Source organism: Eurosta solidaginis, chromosome 1, assembly GCF_040869045.1.
Source record: "Eurosta solidaginis isolate ZX-2024a chromosome 1, ASM4086904v1, whole genome shotgun sequence".
NCBI classification, from domain to species: domain Eukaryota; kingdom Metazoa; phylum Arthropoda; class Insecta; order Diptera; family Tephritidae; genus Eurosta; species Eurosta solidaginis.
In genome coordinates this window covers 113,595,581-113,612,182 of record NC_090319.1, presented here as the reverse complement: position 1 = coordinate 113,612,182, position 16,602 = coordinate 113,595,581, and the positions used below count along the sequence as shown (strand labels likewise).

General features: G+C 41.2%; 1 long non-coding RNA gene and 1 pseudogene across 1 annotated transcript in view; one reads left to right on the top strand and one right to left on the bottom strand.

Annotated features, from left to right (window-relative positions):
- Window positions 1-10,345, bottom strand: part of LOC137236739 (uncharacterized) — a 37,626-nt gene extending 27,281 nt beyond the window's left edge. Inside the window, exons 1-2 of the long non-coding RNA XR_010948604.1 lie at window positions 10,047-10,345; window positions 9,802-9,965 (exon numbers count right to left, since the gene is read on the bottom strand). This is a non-coding gene — a long non-coding RNA (uncharacterized lncRNA). The remainder of the gene's footprint in view (window positions 1-9,801; window positions 9,966-10,046) is intronic.
- On the top strand, window positions 8,550-9,665 carry LOC137238610 (zinc finger protein 879-like; annotated as a pseudogene).
- Window positions 10,346-16,602: the final 6,257 nt, after the last annotated feature.

Genomic DNA, 16,602 nt, shown 5'->3' with positions numbered 1-16,602 from the left:
AATACATCTGCCATCGAAACGATTGCACGTCCAAGTTTCAGGCATTAATAATACACCATCTGCGCAGGTGAAAGAATCCTGCTTCATAAGACTGGGTTCCCTCATAGACCCCTTAGTATGCATTGATACAGTCGTTCTGGTTCTACCTCAGTTAACAGGGGATCTTCCAACATGTCAAGTTGACGCAATGACTCGACAAGAGTTCCCTGATCTTGTTCTGGCGGATAAAAGGTTCTTCGTTAACGAACCAGTTGACCTAATCCTAGGAGGCGACATTTATCCTCAAGTAATTCTAGACGGCATACGGAAGAACGTCTTAAATACGCTTCTCGCCCAAGAAACCGTCTTCGGTTGGATATTAACCGGTCGCACAGAAGCAACTCAGCCAATTAATAACCGAGTATCTTTTTTTAATGAAATCAGCATCGAGAAACAATTGACTGCCTTTTGGGAGCTAGAAGATATCCCTAAGAAAAGGTCCCTCACTGAGGATAATGTCTATTGCGAGACACTTTACAAAGCGACAACAAAAAGGAATACCGATGGGAAATACATCGTAGCCCTACCATTCAAGCAGGGGTTTCCAAACAGCATCACATTAGGGCCCTCTCTGAAAAGCGCTTGCTCTAAGTTTTACCGAAACGAGACGCGTCTATCGAAAACGCCAGCCCTACAAACTGAATACAACAGAGTATTAGCGGAACACGAAACACTAGAGCATATGACAAAAGTTCCCACAATTACCCCTCCCCATGCAACAAATTGCTATTTTTTGCCTCATCATGCGGTAATAAAAGAGGAGAGCACGACTACAAAAGTAAGAGTAGTTTTTAACGCATCGTTTCCCACTGCCAATGGCACTAGTTTGAATTACGTGTTATACACCGGCCCCGTACTGCAGGCCGACCTAACAATTCTGCTCCTTCGTTGGCGATTCTTCAAATATGTCTTTAATGGCGACATAGAGAAGATGTATCGCCAAATATGGGTAATGCCCAACCAAACCCAGTTTCAAAGAATAGTTTTTCGCAATAATCCAGGGGATCCTATCAACATCTATGAATTAAAGACAGTAACGTTTGGAGTTAACTGTGCTCCGTATTTGGCAATAAGGACACTGCACCAACTAGCAGATGATGTAGAGACGTCATCACCCATAGCAGCCAGCATTCTGCGTACAAGCATGTACGTCGATGACGTGCTAGCAGGAGGCCACAGCATCGAGTCTACAATTAAAGCTCGGGAGGAAGTCACCCACGTACTACGGTCAGCAGGTTTTTCTTTGCGAAAGTGGACTTCGAACTGCAGCCGAATACTGAAAAGAATCCCAAAATCCCACTTGCTAAACGAAGATTTTCGGGAATTCGAGGATGCGAGTACAGTCAAAACATTAGGCATCAGATGGAACGCGAATTCTGATTATTTCTATTTTACCGCAAAACCTATCGAAAATCGTGAGGCCCTGACAAAAAGGGCAATACTTTCAGCGATCGCCAAACTCTTCGATCCTTTGGGATGGCTCGCGCCAGTCATCATAGTAGCGAAGATCATAATGCAAAACATCTGGCTGGAAGGAACTGACTGGGACGAGACAGTGTCCACGCGTACCCTAGATAAATGGCAAACCTTTATGGAGGACTACCCGGATATTAACAATATTCAGATACCAAGATGGGTAAATTTTACACTAAATGCGGACGTTGAATTACATGGATTCTGCGACGCATCCGAAAAAGCCTATGCGGCTACAATATTTCTTAGGGCAAGGGTTAATGAGGAGGTCCACGTCAGCCTACTAATTGCGAAAACAAGAGTAGCTCCCGTAAAAACAATTTCGCTACCCAGATTAGAACTGTGTGGAGCAGTCTTGTTAGCCGAAACTTTAGAATCAGTGCGCGAAAACCTGAACGTGGGAAAATTCCATACACATCTATGGACTGACTCAACGATCGTTTTAGCGTGGATTAAAAAACCTCCCTGCTCTTGGTCAACATTTGTTGCTCATCGAGTAACCAAAATCGTAGAAAAGGTAGGGAACAGTGCCTGGCACCACATAGAGTCTGCATCAAACCCAGCAGATTTGGCCAGCAGAGGGATGTCAGCAAAAGACCTAACCGCAAGCTCCTTGTGGTGGCAGGGACCTTCTTGGTTACAAGAAGACAATTCAAAGTGGCCAAATCAAGAAAAGGAGTATCAAACAAATATTGAGCAAAAGCGCGTAAAAGCCTTTACCACATCAAAAATAAGTGGAAATGAGGATATCCTAGAAAGGTTTTCAGAACTTTCAAGAGCCTTGCGGGTCATATCATATATTATAAGGTTTTCGCAAAGAACCAATACTAAAACAAAATCTTCCTTTAAAGCGGAATCGTACTTCATTTCACCCAATGAAATTCAGGCCACGACAAATCGTTTAATAACTCTCTACCAACGGAAGCATTATTCGGAGGAACTTTCGAGTTTAAAATCCGGGAAACTCATCGGATCAAAGAGTGAGATCCTGCCTCTTACCCCCCTTGTCGATGAAAGGGGCATATTGAGGGTGGGCGGTCGTCTTTCAGGGGCCAAGGATCTTCCCTACAGTGAACGGCACCCGATCATTCTGCCGTATGACTGCCGGCTCACACGACTTCTTTTCCAGTTCATCCACAAAGATACCCTGCATGGTGAGAACCAACTGATGTTTCGTCGCCTACGCACAAAATATTGGATACCTAGGGTAAAAAATATGATCCGATCGGTCATACATAATTGCAAAACCTGCACCATATTCCGCAAACGAACTCAAACCCAACTGATGGGAGATCTACCTCCAGAGCGAACCACCTTTTCCCGGGCTTTCACCAATACGGGGGTAGATTTTGCCGGACCGTTTGACATCAAATCTTATAGCGGAAGAGGATGCCGCATATCAAAGGGTTACGTCTGCCTCGTTGTCTGCTTTGCCCCCAAGGCGATTCATTTAGAAGTCGCGAGTGACCTCAGTACCGCCGCCTTTTTAGCAGCTTTCAATCGGTTTGTCGCCAGGCGAGGATGTCCGAAGAACATATACTCCGACAACGGAACAAACTTCGTCGGTGCCTCTCGAGCACTTCGATCCGAACTCAAAGCTTTCCTCGCCGATGCGCGTAACCAAACCCTATCGAAGTATTATCACCAAACCCTTCAATGGCACTTCATACCTGCAGCCGCCCCTCATATGGGCGGACTGTGGGAAGCTGGAGTCAAAAGTTTTAAAAACCACTTCAAAAAGATAGCGTTGGACTACAAATTTACTATGGAGGAGTTCAGTACCCTTCTTTGCAGAGTTGAGTCTTGTCTCAACTCGAGACCTCTGAGCCCCTCCTCCAACGACCCGTCCAGCTTGGAACCACTCACTCCGGGACACTTCCTCATTGGCGGTCATCTACTAGCCCAACCAGAGATTGACGTCAGTGAGAATCGTGCCTCACTTGTCAACCGCTGGGAGAAGCTGAAGGCATTACATCAAACGTTTTGCAAACGGTGGAAGTCCGAATATCTCACCGAATTGCAAAAACGCACCAAGTGGAAACACCCACAAGCCAATCTGAAACAAGGGGACCTGGTAGTCATAAAAGAAGAAAATTTACCTCCGAACGAATGGAGATTAGGACGAATAACCAAACTCCATTATGGAGCCGACATTCGAGTTGGTCTTGCTTCCTCCTTGCGAGGAGAGGGTCGGAGATCTTTAATATCCCACTTCTCATTATCCCTAATTCCACTTCTTTTCTAGTCAGGGTGTGATACCGAATTAGGGATCTGAAGCTTGTCTATAATTCTTATTAACCTATTACAAATTATCCAAGACCAGCAAACCCTTCATGCAACACTCCTTAGGAATCAATTTCAAAACAACGATGCGGTTGGCCAATTGCATTGCTCTTTAAAATAGGTCTGGGTTTAAAAGCTTTTTCCTATCAGCCATGAAATTATTATACAACAGGAAAATTTCCTGTCTGCAAACCTATATTTTATCTAAACAATAGTACACCTTTGCAGATGGCATTGGGTTAAGATTGCCTAATGTTTAGTTATAAAGGTGAATATGAGCTCAAGTGGGAACGCGTTGGTTAGGCCATATCTATATATATATAACTTAACTAATTCACCTCGGCGCAAGACTTGCTTTCATACGCCCATGGCCTTGCTTTGGGCATGAGTGAAATGTACGCTCCTATGTTTAGCGGAGCCATTCACACACCTCCTATTTGGCGGAGTCACATTCATACAACTGCCTATGTTTTAGCATGAGTGAAATGTACGCTCCTATGTTTAGCGGAGCCATTCACACACCTCCTATCTGGCGGCGGAGTCACATTCATACAAACAAAAAAATGGAGGCCAAACCAACACGTTCCCAAAATTTTACTCATAATAATAGCATATCTTCAAGATGCTCCTCTGAGACTTTCATGGCTGACAAAAAAGGTTTTTCCCTAAAATTTAAAAGCTGATAGCTTGGTGCACAAAGTTTTTTTCTCACGTGCGTGGAGCACAAAAAGTTTCCAATCATTTTTTATTTTAACTTTTATTTCAAAAAAACAAAATTACCCAGTGGGCAAAAGGAAACCTTTACGGTTTGGTATAAAAAATGATTAATGGAAACTATTGCAAGTGAAGAACTAATCACAAACAAGTTTTAGGAGAAATTATTACCAATACAAAGAGAAGCTCAAACTAAATCAACTATGGTTTCCGGACCCCAGAGACTCGTGATGTGACCTAATTAAAAACAATTTATTATAATCTCGAGGTGACAAAAGGATGTCATCCAAACACATACAGACACCCATCTCGCCGGTTAATGATTTGTATGGATAATCCCTGAACTCGTAGTAAAGCGCGGCATTGAAGCGGCGACATGTGTATTTCCAGGCAAATTTTCCCCAAAAAAAGGTTTACTTTGTTATGGAATCGCATCTACGGTGGAAGCAGTAAGGAAGGCGGTCGGCATGATGTGTTGGTGCACATTGGCTAGTCATTGTCGGCTGGGGCGGGTCCTTGCCAACCTTACTGTTCCTGCGCCATAAACAGAAAAAAAGTTCCTATCATGCCTATCAAAACTAGCTGTCAAAAAGCGCAGAGACCGACTCAAAACGCTGTCAAAAAGCGCAGAGACCGACTCAAAACGCTTGAAATTCAAAATAAAACAACATCCGGCCGAACCGGATGTCACGGACAGACCGTTGGCATTCAAAATCTAAATTCAAAAAATTCAAAAAAAAACTGACGCAAAAAAAATTACCGAACCGGACATGACCGGTTGCTACTCTGAAATCAAAATTCAAAAAAAACTGCTGAAAATAAAATAAAAGAACCAAAAGGAAAATAACCAAAAAGGGCCGAATATATAGAGGGGCGCCGCGGGTGTTGTTGCGACGCCCGGTGCTTAGTCCCACCCTCAAATAACCATGGCCACCGTCGCATCTAAAATTCCGGTGGCCCTTTACCTGTGTGCCCTAAGTGCCTTCTAAACAAGTAAGGAAGTCAGCATTCCCATATTGTCAACAAATTTATTCAATGCTCATTATTACTACTAGGTAGGTAGGTTGAACTGGCCGGTCCATGAGGACCCATTATTACTACTAACATAGATTTCTCTTTTGTTTTCTCTTACTTCTTACTACAAGGGTTTTGGAACCTATTTAAGCTTATAAACAAATTTTTTTTGAAAAAAATTTTATAGCAATCAAAAAGGCTATATATGTACTAAAATAAAAATATACTATATATGTAATGAAAGAAAATCTTTTTTTTTTGTAGAACTTTGGTCAAATGCCCTTTTTTCTATCTTAGGGCTGTACAGTTTGGATACAACTTCTGCTAATTGGGGCCCCTTACAAAATTAATAGTTGTTGTATTAAAATTACTTTGAGTTTAACTAAACATCAATTCGGTATTACACATAGTATAATGACAGCAATATGTACTATGCGCTGAGAAATTAGTCATAAACGCAACTAGGACTAAACTTGGGGTAAATCCTACCCCTCAAAAAATATTGTTTCACAAGCTCAAGCAAAACGTAAGCTTTTAGCTTCATGGAAAAATTACCGAAGTCATTCACCTGTTCAGGTAAAACATGAACCTTTTAAACTTATAGTACAATTACTGAAATCGTTTTACTTGTTCAAGTGAAACGTAAACTGTTTTAGAAGTAAGTGTTAGGGTTGGTATTGTTTCGGGTTTAGTTCGACTCAGTCACCCCAAAAAAAATGTATACAACAAAAAGTTTTGTTTTGCTAGCGCAAGCCAACCCGCATTACTTGTTATTTGCGTCTCTTAATATAGAGTTAATGCATTTTACTGATAATGCAACTGAGCTTGAATTACCAATAAAACTTTATTCCTTACCGAAACAATATCAACACTTTTGCTCACTCCAAAATCATATTCGCCACGATGGCATCAATAAAAAAAATGTATTAGTAAAATTTTACCACAACGCAAAGCAGATTTTAATACCTGAAACACCTTTTTCTTTGTTTCACAGGCAGTATAAATTGCACACCCATGACCATTAAAATATGCTTTGTTTTTTTGTTGGTTAAAATTTTTTCTTGTAGAAAAAAGGCAATTTACTATGACTTAAACATTACAGAGATATATACTCGAATATGGAGTCGAATACGGAGTCAAAAATATAATTTAAAAAAAAAAGGTTAAGGCTACAAATACATAATTTTAGTTCAGTAGTGGAACGAACTCACCGCTTTAACCGCTGATGTTCGTTATCGCAATTGGAATGCCCGCAGGCCTATATTCGCTGTCCTGTGATTGTCATTGTAGCAGGTTTATTGTAGCCCAATCTGGTCGTAGTTGGTAAGGGTTGCGCTAGTAGTGTTAGTGCCGGTATGGACGCAGTTAATAAAGATGCGCTAGTAGTGTTATTGCCGGCATGAGCGCGGCTAGTAAGGATGCGGCTGGTATTATTGCCGGTATGAGCGCAGTTAATAAAGGTGCGCTGGTCTTGGGGTCGGTGGAACCGCCTGTTGTTGGTGTTAACCTTAATGGCCTCAAGCCTATGTACGTGGCCCCGCTACGTGCGTTGCAACTGGTGTGGCGGTACGTCTGATGGTTGTTGCGCTCGTGGTTGCGCTTATGAAGGAGTTGGGGGAGGTACTACCGATGGTGATGCCCGTGGTAATAGTAGGCACCGTTGGTGGTGGTTGGCGCGGTGGTCCGAGGTGAACAAAAGACCCAGGTGGCGATAAAGCTTCGTGCTGGCCTTTACGCCGGTGGTGGTGCCCTCCTAGGTTAAGATATATTACCACCCAATTTCCCTTTTTTTTTTTTATTTCTGCGCCGCATACAATTTCCACTTGAACATGCCTAATGGTTGATAGGTTCAAATGCAGATCTAATTCTGGCGTTGTTTCATTGATGGGAAAATGTTCACGTTGTAAGTCCCAATAATCATTTAAAAACACCATCGGTGAATACGTTTTACCACCATCATCTAATTTGGTGTCGATTTGGCCGGCAACTCGGCGATTTTTCTTGATTTAGTTTCCCTTACCAATTTTTTTCTTTCCTTATGTGTATACGGCGGAAACTCAATCTTCAAAAGGGGCCGATTTTTTTCGTAGTGATGGCCGGTCTGTCTTTTTCTTGTTTTTTCGATATCTTTTTATCGCAACTTTCGCCACATCGCTAGGTGTGTTCGCGTGAACACGCTCCCAAGTGGATCGTAGCCGTAGACCGTAGCAGCAGACCGTAACAACTTGCTCCCAATTTGTTTGATTAATTATCGAACTACCACAGTGTGAGTAGTGAAAATCTACTAACGCTTACCCCAAAACCATTTGTCCACCAAGCCCGCCCCCCCCCCCCCCCACACACACATTCATTATTAGCAGAGCCCAATGCAAAATATATAACCTAAAGAGGCTGCAAGCGCATCCTGCTGTTCGACAGATTTACTCATTAACATGACGATTTCCACCAACTCCCTTTGCAACTCAACTGTGCTTGGCTTGTAATTGCTATTTGATGCTCTATCGTTGTTAGTTTATGGCAAGCGATGACCAATTTGTCAATTAAACCTGCCTATGCATAACATAACATGGCATTGCGTTTCTAATCAACGCCTTGCAAGCCCCCTTCAGCCGCAGATCACCTAAACGTTCCCAAATATCAACGACTTTACGATGAATTAGATTTGTTGTTTTTGGGCAGGGAAAAATTTTATTTATTTATTCATTGTACACCTGAATAACATAGGAGATACTCTTTAGCCTGTTAATTTGTAAAACTTATCTGATTTAAGGCGTGCCCCGCAAACCGTGCAATGCAATGGGCAAAGATCAAGATCTACTGGCAGCGGCACGCATTGGTAATATTGCTGTTGCGGAAAAGCACTAGAACAAATTTCAAAGCGAAGTAGTGGACCACTTGCAAGCTTTCGTCGAAGTCCAGGCATACACAGCCAAGATGTCAACGGTTGTACGCCACTGTATTATGCAGGCCTTAACGGTCATAATAACATTGTTCGACTGCTACTGGCTCACAACGCTGCACCAGATATGCCTGACATAGGTGTTTCGACTCCATCGTATTTAGCAGCTTGGGCTGATCATGATGAGATAGTGAAACAACCTTTTCCGCATACACCACAGCAGCCAATCCTAATGCGCAGACAAGTTCGCCAACAGAGTACATTAATTAATCATATTAAAACACATAAAGAATCAAGCACCCCAACACACCGCTGAACTATCAACCAGGTACTAAACTGAATAATCGCAACCAGAAGTTGCCTCCAAATCAAACTATTGAGTATCAAAATCGTTCTATAACGAAAAATCTTTACACTGGCAGCTATAGTTCACCGCAGGCAAATGAGCTAGTTAACCCCTATCAATGCAATGTTTGTACAAGACGTTTTCCGCAGCTAAGTACACTACAAAATCAGGAACGAACTTATATTGATCACAAACCGTATAAATGCGAAATATGCGAAAAATCATTTAGTCAAATTGCCATATTAACCAACCACAAAAAGATACATTCTGGTGAATATTATTCGCATGTGTTCCTTTTGTTCGATGCAATTTCGACAGCAGGCAACTTTAACCAAGCACATGAAGACACACACCCCAGTCGCCTGCCATGCAAACGCAATTTCCACAACAACAGCAATGGCACCACCGCAAGGCATAAATCCCATGACTACAACTACACTCGTGTGACAAGGAGGAGAACATCCCAACTCAATAATATGGTACATCAGCAATTACAAACATATCATCCATTAGTGCATTTTCTCGATAGTAATACAACTGTAACAGTCTTGTTACGAAGGAGCCATTTAATCCTACAATTAGTCTACGTTCAAAAACGAAGCAGATAGTTTAATGTTGGAGAGTCCAGACCACCCATTTCCATGCCTAATTTGCCGTAAGGCTTTTTCGAAACAAAGTACTTTAGCTAATCATAATCAGAAGCACACCGGTGAAAAACCTTAAAGTGCAAAGTATGCGAATCGAATTTCCGACAGTTGTCCACCTTGAATAACCACATGAAAACACATACTGGTGAAAAGCCATATACATAGTTGTTACTATTGCCCTAAGCAATTCCGACAGAAGGGTACACTCATTAATCATGTTAGGACTCAGTGTTTAAGCAAAAATGTATAAAATAGGAATTGTGCTATACAATAATTATTAACAACTAATAGTAGTTACATACAAACATATATGACAAGATGCAAAAAGTCAATTGCCTACCTACAATAACACATAGTGAAGAAAAATAAAATAAATCTTCCTTTACCCCAACCAATTCTGTCACTGATTGTTGTCCGTGGGCCACGCCATGGGGTTCAATATTTTTGTGAGGTTCCAGCCGCTCCGCTGTTTTGTGTTTAGGCTTGGTAACTACAGTTTTGCTTTGTTAGTAACCGGGTTGTGCCGCGAGGGATCAAAAGTTGCATCGACCTGAAAAGAAAAAAAGAAGAGTTAAAAAATGAACAATAAAGGAATTTTTACTATCTTTACTAATATTTCCTGCTAACTTACCCACGTTTTTTCGAAAAATGGCATTTCCTCAGCCATTTGTAGGTATACGATTTTTTCCATTGATGACAAGGAGCTCAATGAATTGTCAAAGCGAGCAGTGTTGCCACTAACGTCTTATTTTTTCCCTTAAGGAGCGAATACATTTTAACCGCACATTAGTGACAAATAAACACACTTACGGTACGGTAAGCAAAATTGTCGTCACGCGATTTTCGTGACTCGTCAAATCATAACTCCGAACCTAAGTTAGGGTGGATAAATAAGCGAGTCGATACAGATACCAATACGACAAATGTGTTTCAGACCTACAAAATTAGGGAATTAAATAATAATAGCAAATATTAAAAAACGTCCTCATACATAAACCCACTAGCCATCCATGTAGACGAAATCAATGTAATAACGCTCGATTATGTTTTTAGAATGACTCGTTTCACGGCAACTCGCGTCAAGACAGAGGAGCGCTCCAGAAATTTCTCCGTAGCATGCCGCCTTTGCGCTGCAAATCACGGCGTACGATTCTGCGCACAATACCGCAGGATGTCCGCTGAAGAGAGGTGGCAGGCGGTTCGCAAACATAACTACTGCATCAACTGTTTGTCCCCTTTCCACAGTCACGAGGTATGCACAAGTAAGGACAAGTGCTATCGATGCAACGAGCACCATCATACTACCCTTCACCTGGACGAAACCAAGGAATGGAAGCAAACCACAAGCGACCTTCTCGATGACGGAGAAAGCTCAGACGGGGCCTTATCCCTGGCCCTCACCGAAAGAACCAAGTCTTGGGCGCAACAAATGGATGATCAGAATGCCGAAGAAGAAGAAGCAGCAAGATTAGCGGCATTGGCTACCCTTCCTAAACAACAGAGCGGCTCTGAAACACGTCCTTTCCGACCGCTATTACGGCACGAACAACAACGGCAATTATAAACCGAAGCTGTACGACCAACTGGGAGCAAGCAGAAATCACACGTCGGTGGCTCTGAAACACGTCCTTTCCTTTCAATCTGGCGAACGAACTCCATCTGGAGCGCATGGATTCCACGTCACCAACGAGATGTACACTCATATTGCGCGGGAAGTATGGGGTAGCAGGGAGGGTAATCACCCAAGCTACAGTAATAACACGCCATAACCGTCTCAACCCGATCGCTAGCGTAGACTCCACAATCGCAACGCCTTTCCAGTTTATGCGGTTGGCAGACCCCGATTTTTACCGCGCCGCACCAGTGCGACTTACACTCGGCGCTGATGTTTATGCTAGTCTTATGATCAGCGGCACGCCACCATCCACGATTAACGGGCTACTCGCTCAGGCCACCATCTTTGGCCTGGTCATCTCGGGGGCCTACCAACAATAAGCCAATCCCAGAATACATTTATCTCTACAACATATCTACAGATACCTCCAAATCCACATTTTAATCTTATAAGGTGCATTGAACTAAATAGAACCACGTATTTATGTATTAACCATTTTTTCTCTCATCCACAGCATTTATCGAGAAATGGGAGCCATCACCACAAGGCGATGGAGAACAACGTACTACACCTACTTTTTTTCATATCCTGTACGCCCCATATATCGCTACATGCATAATCTTAGATGTCAATTCGGACTGGTTGTTTGTTCTCAGCTTGCTCGTCGCAAGGGGGCCGGCATGTTTAGGCCACCAGCCTAAATATTTTTTAAAATCACTTTTAGTTCACCCTAATGCGGTCCGTATACTTAACTATTACCGGTAACTGTCCTTGCACAGCCGAGAACTAATTGAGTAGGGGAAAACTCGACGAAAGTTAGTAATCGGCGGGTGCCATGAACTCTTTCTTTTTCTTTTCAATTCACTTTCTTTCTGAACGTCTGCAAGTGAGCTCCAGCAACCAAACCGAAGGTAAGAATTCCTTTTTTTTCAAGTGTAAAATTCGATAAAGTTAAGCTAGTATGATTAATCAAATACTTTCAAATTTAAATTTTGCACTTACTTTTGAATTATTGAATAAAGAAAGTTTGTTATTAATTAGATTAGTGAAAGTGTTGGTTTTTCCTTAAGACACTAACTAGTTACTTTTTGTCTTTCTTTTTGGTGTTACGTGCGAACGAATCCCCATCGTCCCAAACTACACGTAAACACTACTGATGGTGACGCCCGTGATAATAGTAGGCGCCGTTGGTGGTGTCGAACGCTTTTCCGCAGGTGGTAGTGTTCTTAGTAAACGTAGAGGAAGAGGTTTATCTCGCTATGTATGACTGCGAATGCCGACCTACTTCAACTGGACCTTGTGTCCACAAAACATAACCTATACAGCGTTTATTATCACCCAAAATAGCCGCGTAAAGCGAGATTTATCGCAAAGAACTGTTTCGGTGCTTTGCGCTATTGACTCTTTCCTCGTTTTTAGACAGTTCCTTGGGTAAGTGCACAGCCGGCGAGGATGTTTTTCGATTCTTAAAATTTTTACGTACCTCCACACACTTATCTTGCCGGAAACTCAATTCCATCTTTTTTCGCTAGTGATGGCCGGTCTGTGTTTTCCTTGTTTTTCGATATTTTTGTATCGCTACTTTCGCCACATTGCTAGGTGTGTTCGCGTGAACATGCTCCCAAGTGGATCGTAGCAGTAGACCGTAGCAGCAGACCGTAACAAAAGTAAATAAAAAGCAAAAAGCATTGTTTCATTTTTGGCGGAATATATCAAGGGTCATTTATGATAGTATAACAGTCAAACCTGATATCTACAGTAAACTATCATTTATGACACTTTTTGATAGTTAGAGTGTCAGCACTGATTCAGGAAAATGAATGAGAGTGAGCAGTACTGCTATATACTTAATCAGTAGGCCATGTTAGTGTATAAGAAGGAGACAAAAACTCACACGTAACCAGTTGTTTACATCACATTTGCGCAAGTCCCCTTAAGTTTGTGATAGAAAGTTTGTATGAGGCGCTGATCGTTAGGTTGACATTGCTGACAATCAGATGATAGTCATATGATAGTCAGTATTCTTGTAGGGAAGGCGACAGCTGTTTCGATTATACCTTGTAAATCTCTTCAAAGCCTTTTCTCCCGGGAGTGGGAGTCGAACTCGCACTCCTACGATAGTTGAAATGGTTATAAACGCATTCAGCTACGTCATGCCTGTTGTAAAGTTTTTCCCAATTGCCTTCTTTTTGCATATTTTAATCTTTTACACATTGCATACTTCGTATGCAATTATGTGTTAAAGCTATGCTTGGTACGGCGGTTTTCAAAAAAACTTTGGTTTTTGTTGCTGTTTTCGTTCTATTTATAGAACTACAACGATTAACCAATTTTGCTGTTTGTATGATTTTAATAATCGGGGATTGCCCATATTGCTTTTTTTCAAATGTATGAAAACATTTATTTGAAGCAATTTTTTAATTTTATAATTTATTTAATAATTTGGGAAAAATTTAAACAACGTGACATCAGGACGGACAAGGCGACAGCTGTTTCGATTATACCTTGTAAATCTCTTCAAAGCCTTTTCTCCCGGGAGTGGGAGTCGAACTCGCACTCCTACGATAGTTGAAATGGTTATAAACGCATTCAGCTACGTCATGCCTGTTGTAAAGTTTTAAAAAATTGCTTCAAATAAATGTTTTCATACATTTGAAAAAAAGCAATATGGGCAATCCCCGATTATTAAAATCATACAAACAGACAAAATTGGTTAATCGTTGTAGTTCTATAAATAGAACGAAAACAGCAACAAAAACCAAAGTTTCTTTGAAAACCGCCGTACCAAGCATAGCTTTAACACATAATTTCATACGAAGTATGCAATGTGTAAAAGATTAAAATATGCAAAAAGAAGGCAATTGGGAAAAACTTTACAACAGGCATGACGTAGCTGAATGCGTTTATAACCATTTCAACTATCGTAGGAGTGCGAGTTCGACTCCCACTCCCGGGAGAAAAGGCTTTGAAGAGATTTACAAGGTATAATCGAAACAGCTGTCGCCTTGTCCGTCCTGATGTCACGTTGTTTAAATTTTTCCCAAATTATTAAATAAATTAATGATGGTAGCGTGCTCCGCCTATCACACCGTATGCCCTGGGTTCAACTCCCGGGCAAAGCAACATCAAAATTTTAGAAATAAGATTTTTCAATTAGAAGAAAATTTTTCTAAGCGGGGTCGCCCCTCGGCAGTGTCTGGCAAGCGCTCCGATTGTATTTCTGCCATGAAAAGCTCTCAGTGAAAACTCATCTGCCTTCAAGATGCCGTTCGGAGTCGGCATAAAACATGTAGGTCCCGTCCGGCCAATTTGTAGGGAAAAATCAAGAGGAGCACGACGCAAATTGGAAGAGAAGCTCGGCCTTAGATCTCTTCGGAGGTTATCGCGCCTTACATTTTTCTTTTTTTTTTATAGGTATGGCAATGGAGGAATAGAAAGATTCTTCACTTGTATGAATTCGCAATGTACAAAACCGTCTGATAATAACTGGCAAACGGTCCGGCTCAACGTTTCTTATAGATACCGGCGCTGAACTTTCTCTTCTTCCAGCTTCATACTCAGTCAACAGAACTCAAATCAATTTCAAACTTTATGCAGCTAATAATACTACAATTCCTACGTACGGTGACAAGCGTCTTGTACTTGATCTCGGACTTCGTCGGCAAATCGAGGGGACATTTTGTATCGCCGCTGTACCATATGCTATTATAGGTGCTGATCTCCTTTCGCACTACAACTTAATCATTGATCTTAAAGCGGGAGTCATTGGTGCCGTATGTCGTATCGCTGTAGTCGTATCCCTAACGTAATCAGCTGTTTATCGTTACGACGGTAAACCAAAAACCAATTGGTTGGCTACGATACGGTTACGACCTTAGCGGCACCAATAATCGATTGCATTGATTCCCATAAGTTTTGTCGAATCAGCTGTTATAAGGTTACCGATACGGTTACCGATAAAGCACCAATGTCTGCAGCTTAAAGGTGCGTGCACACTAAGCGGCGCGACATGTAGCGGCAGCGGCGCTTCACTTTTTTGCCTATTTGATCAACATTGCCGCTCATGGCCGCGTCGCGCAGTGCTGCTGCCGCTAGGTGTGAATTTTTCCATAAGAATACATGCGAAGAATATTTTGCAGCGCAGTGTAGTGCAGCTCAGTGTGGCCTTAGCTTAAAGGCCAACTTCACATTGATTCTGTTTGATCTGACACCATTTGCACATGTTTATTTTTTTCTAGATTATTACTTTCTATATTTTTTTCTTTTTTATACTCAGTTGAGCAGAGCTCACAGAGTATATTAACTTTGATTGGATAACGGTTGGTTGTACAGGTATAAAGGAATCGAGATAGATATAGACTTACATATATCAAAATCATCAGGATCGAAAAAAAATTTCATTGAGCCATGTCCGTCCGTCCGTCCGTTAACACGATAACTTGAGTAAATTTTGAGGTTTCTTGATGAAATTTGGTATGTAGGTTCCTGAGCACTCATCTCAGATCGCTATTTAAAATGAACAATATCGGACTATAACCACGCCCACTTTTTCGATATCGAAAATTTCGAAAAACCGAAAAAGTGCGATAATTCATTACCAAAGACGGATAAAGCGATGCAACTTGGTAGGTGAGTTGAACTTATGACGCAGAATAGAAAATTAGTAAAATTTTGGAAAATGGGCATGGCACCGGCCACTTTTAAAAGAAGGTAATTTAAAACTTTTGCTAGCTGTAATTTGGCAGTCGTTGAAGATATCATAATTAAATTTGGCAGGAACATTACTCCTATTACTGTATGTATGCTTAATAAAAATTAGCAAAATCGGAGACGATCACGCCCACTTTAAAAAAAAATTTTTTAAAGTCAAATTTAAAAAAAAAATTAATATCTTTACAGTATATAAGTAAATTATGTCAACATTCAACTCCAGTAATGATATGGTGCAACAAAATGCAAAAATAAAAGAAAATTTCAAAATGGGCGTGGCTCCGCCCTTTTTCATTTAATTTGTCTAGGATACTTTTAATGCCATAAGTCGAACAAAAATTTACCAATCCTTGTGAAAAAGGGCGAAATCGGTTGAAGCCACACCCAGTTTTTATACACAGTCGACCGTCTGTCCTTCCGCTCGGCCGTTAACACGATAACTTGAGCAAAAATCGATATATCTTTACTAAATTCAGTTCACGTGCTTATCTGAACTCACTTTGTATTGGTACAAAAAATGGCCGAAATCCGACTATGACCACGCCCACTTTTCGATATCTAATATTACCAAAAACGAAAAAAATGCCATAATTCTATACCAAATACGAAAAAAGGGATGAAACATGGTATTTGGATTGGTTTATTGACGCAATATTTAACTTTGGAAAAAACTTTGTAAAATGGGTGTGACACCTACCATATTAAGTAAAATGAAATGAAAAAGTTCTGCAGGGCGAAATAAAAAACCCTTGAAATCTTGGCAGGAATACTGTTCGTGGTATTATATACATATATAAATAAATTAGCGGTATCCAACAGATGATGTTGTGGGTTACGCTGATCCACATTTTGGTCGATATTT